The sequence below is a fragment of the Ruditapes philippinarum genome, unplaced genomic scaffold, assembly GCF_026571515.1.
Source record: "Ruditapes philippinarum isolate M1 unplaced genomic scaffold, ASM2657151v2 ctg1637_1_1_1_1, whole genome shotgun sequence".
NCBI lineage: Eukaryota > Metazoa > Mollusca > Bivalvia > Venerida > Veneridae > Ruditapes > Ruditapes philippinarum.
The window spans coordinates 85,256-90,327 of NW_026864156.1; positions in this window are offsets into that span (position 1 = coordinate 85,256).

Here is a 5,072-nt window from a genome sequence, read left to right on the forward strand (position 1 = left end):
TACTTTTTTCCTGTTCTGGCCCATAAAAGAGTCTAAGGAAACCAATATTACTTGTGTATACATTGTATTTGTATTTTGTAATTACATTTATTTTTCTTTCAACTTTCATACTTTTTTCCTGTTCTGGCCCATAAAAGAGTCTAAGGAAACCAATATTACTTGTGTATACATTGTATTTGTATTTTGTAATTACTTTGTATTAATCTTTCTTCATAAATGCATTTAATAGTGGGTTTTTTTCGGTGTTGCTTACTTCAACAAAAATGTTAATAACATGCGTTTCTTTCTATTGTCGACATAAAACCTTCAATGTGCCGATGTATTTTGGAAGAAGATAGTATGTACAAACAAATAAAAAGTTATTCCATTAAGATTTCTTTTTCAAACAGACTGTAAACTATGATATAATAATTACACATTATTTCGAGATTTTACATATTTCTGTTGAGTAATTGCAATAATTGAGAGAAAAATCTTGGACAAATTGTAGCGTAATTTATCATTTTACGCCAAATTAAACTCTATTTATTTTCTCATTAGATTTCTTCATTTATCTCTTCCGGGAAATGTAGAATTTCATTCACATTATATATCTAATTACCTCATTATCAAAGACCATGTTTTTCTAAACTTTAAAACATTAAGAAATTTTGAAACTATAACGAAATAGAATAACCGGAAGGATAGAAATGCTAAATTGATGGAACATTGTAAAATGTCAATGGAATAAAAGATAAAGACAGTAAAAAGTTATCAAATTTTAAGAGTAAATGAAAACGATATTCCATGAAACAAATATTATAAAATGCGATGCAGATTGACATTTTCATATACTGTACAAATGAAAATGTTTTGTTGTTGTTGTTGTTGTTGTTGTTGTCATTATTGTTGTAGTTGTTGCTGCTTTTTCAGGATTGAAATCACGTAAACAACGTGTTATATTGTCACTTTACGGAAATCCTTATTGAAACATATGATTAACGGTACATGTTTTGGACTGCATTACTTTATCATAGTTTTCCAAAGATCGTGTTACAATTTGAATGCCGCTTATTCTTTAGCATTTACTCCTTAAGGTCTATATGTGGGAAGACCTAACGGTGTAAATACTAAAGAATAACGCGACAGACGGCACACAACGCCACGGCGGGTGTCGCTCAATGACGTGACATAACTTCCCTTTTTTCGTCTGATTATATTTGTATGTATAATAAATGTTGCTGAAAAAGGCTGAAAGCTACGGAAAATTCAAATTAGCTTTTTGAATCATATGTAATTATATATATTATTATCAATTATTTAATATTCGTCGCGTCTGTAATTTACTTAACATATTTTATCAAATATTACTCTGCACTGGTATAGACTGGCACAGGCGTGCTTTTGTAATGGTATATATTTGTCTGGTACTGACTAGTACTAATTTGTAAGGAATTGGTACTGAATTGGTCCATGCTAGTTCTTAATAGTTATGTGACAGGCCTATTGTGTATTTATTATATTATCAATACACTCAGACATTCTAATCGAACTTATTTTTTTTAAAGATATTTTATTTGATCTATTCAACATGGTAAATTTGTGGTAATATGCGTGCATAATTTATCATATATAATATCTTAAAGCCGACATTGGATTGTTTTCTATTAAAACAATGAAAGCATAAAACAAAAACAAACGTGATAGCTCATTTGTGGTTATACATATCTTATTGTTTTATAAATTAATTGTGAGTCATATTTTCTAGACAAATTTTAACATCATACTCTACTATTTCAATAAATAGTAAATTTTAAACAAAAATGCTGACTGCACTGAAAAAACTGTTTATGAAGATGTTTTATAAGTTACAATTAAATCAACCGTATACTCCGAAATGCTGCAATGTAAAAAAAAATGTTAAAACTACTGAACTTCATCACCATAGTTGATGTCCGCAAGATGACTTACCTATAACGGCCCTCAGTAGACAAGGGTCATACTTGTGCTACCAGTAACAAGTAATTCTTTTAAAACTGTAAGCATATTTATGTCTTTTATAGTTAATTCTGTCTTATTTTATTGAATAAACAAATGTAATGATAATTAATAAACTCGCTTTATTTAGTACTTTTATAGTATGACTTGGCATATCCCTGCCAGGTTTCTACGTTCTAGTGCCCATTCCATATGTTGGTTCGGTGATCTTCTCCTGGGCTGCGTTCTGTGAACGTCGTCTTGCCTTGTCAATCTTTGTTGTCAATTTATGGTTACGTGGGCAGACACATGTACTCTAAAATTCAAGCATATTCCAATAGATCAAAATGCATTGAAAAGTCTAAAATAAAGTTGGCTTGCTTCAAATATTGAAGAGACGTCATATTCATTCACCATTGAATACAGTTTTGTAAATAATAAATGATACTTTAGACTTTGACGGATTCAAGTCGCACTGATGTACGGATATCTTACTTGTAAACACGTTAAACTGAGCAAGGTATGTTTAAATAGTAAATCAAATCAGCCCATCAATTTTAAAAACGCACCTGATTAGAAAATTGTCTTTTTATGCTCTTATGGAAAAGTTTTTGCATATTGATTGTGCTCAAACGCAAACATGTTATGACGTAGCTATATAATATTTATTTAAGTGTAAAGGGCAAGAATTGTCATATCAGCAGGGAAAAATTTCTTTCCCAGAGACCTCTCAGTGTTCCAAAATATTTTGCGACATGGATAACGACTTTCCTTGAATATTGATTGTCTTATCCAGATAATAACGTTACAGCCATTTGGGAGTAAACCCTTCAGAATTCTAAATATACGAGGCAATCGACTTATTTATATATATACAGGCACTCCTTTTAATGTACGTGTTCAGAGACCGCCTCCGTGGTCTAGGGGTTAGAGTCGATGACTTTTAATCCAGTTACCTCTCTGGCATGGGTTCGATCCCCGGGAGATGCTTTGGTAGTTTAGCGCGGAGGAAGGAAGTCTAGTACTGGTGTATCTCTCCAGGAACGATTGTTAGGAAACTACACGCCTATATGACTGAAATACTGTTGGGAATAGGCGTAAAATAATGAAACAAACAAACAAACAAACGTGTTCAGAGAAGTGACTATTCCTATTTAATTACCAGTGTTTTGTAAAAGAAAATTCCAATGTATTCACTTGATAATATGATTCTTGTTTTAATATATGTTTCCCTAACACTAAATGTATTTTCATCATTTAAGTTTGCGATTAATCAAAGATTGAGCCAAATTAACAATGAAAAGTAAACAAAAAACTAGACATGACTTTGACAAAGCAGTCTTTGCTTCAAAATATGTTAAAATGAATAAATGTAATAAAAAAAACATTCGACCGTTTGTAACGAAGAGTCTATACAAAATGGAAAAAGGAATTGGTTATTACTACTTTGGCACAAATGTTACATCTGGGAATGGTCGTTGATAAATCATATCAAGAAATTTTGAAACCGGTATTACATTCACGCAGACGTTCTTATTTCTTAATAGCAAGATATCAATATTAAGTATATTCTTTATACATGTATATCAATATCTTAGCGCTAAATGATCCGTCTGTTTTATGTTTCGCCTTTAAAAAAGGTTATGAACGAGAATATTACTTGGGTATTTTTATTTATAGCAGCTTTTTCTATAAATTCACAAAGGTTGTTAGAAAGAAATTGTATCCATCACCGAAAATGTGTCGATGTTAATTGAATTAAAAATGTGACTGAAGAAATTATTTTTATTAAGTTGAATAAGTATGTCTTAAAACATCTTGTATCATTTCAAAATTCTTCAAACCACAATTTTAAAAGATTGGTTGTCCAACAGCGATATTATTTGTAAGCTTTTGTTAGTAGGCTTACACTTAACTCATTAAAATAATAGTCAAATTTTACAATGCACAATATTTTTTTTTATTTCACATCATTGTAATGACAAATTGACAAAACCATACACAAAATCGTGGCGGCGTATGCTAAAGTCATTTTCATATTAACGTATATCTCATCAGGGAGGTATTGAATTACAACTATATCATATAAATTGGTATCTCTTTTCTAACGCTGTAACTTTTGAGATGAATTGCAAATACAGTAAATTAATTGAATTTTGAATGGAATAAAAAAGTAAGTATTTGTCATTTTTTATGAATCCGATTGAAAACAAATATATTGTGTGCCACGAATAGTATAAAATATAATAGTATAAATCATTGTCATGAAAACTGTTATTTTTGATTATTTACTTCAAAATTAATATACAAATAAAAAAAATAACCATTAAATGGGGTAAGCAATATAATTACAATAACTTTTCTTCATTGACAACTTTTAATGACAAAATGTTCATGGTTTATGCTTCATGCAGATATTGCTTTAAGTATTAGAACATTCCCTTTGTTTTCATGTCAGAACTATACAAAGTATGGTATACCTTATTTATTTCTATTTTAATTAGATTAAAAAGGACTATTTCTTTTACATAATTTTAAGTTGCATAAGATATTGTTTTTTGTGTGATCCCCTTTTCTCTACGTCAAAGAAACATTGATATTTATGTGTTTAAGCAGTCGTTTTGTTGGTTGATTTATTTCATCATGACATCCCGAAATACTCTTGTTAGAATTTCAACACTGTTGCCTTCAGTCATTAGAAAATACATATTCAACGGGAAAAATGTGCATTTATTAGTCTTTTAGTAGACTTTTAAATGAGACATGCCATTCAGAAATGTCACGGAAATGTTAAGAAGATATATTAAAGACTTCATACGAGGTTGATATTGCATAAATTTAGATTAAGTTTTTTTTATAAGAATGTAGTACTACATAATTCTCAAAGGGCAAATGAACTGATCTAACAGATGGCCAATCCATTTTTGTATAATTCGCAATAGAAGTTCTGAAAAATTTCTTATATATTCTTATATATTTAATGATCTTTTACTTAACGCAGAAAGACCGCTTTCGTGATCGAGGGGTTAGAGTCGATGACTTCTAATCCAGTTACCTCTCTTGCGTGGGTTCGATCCCCGGGAGGTCCTTTGGTAGTTTAGCACGGAGGAGGGTAT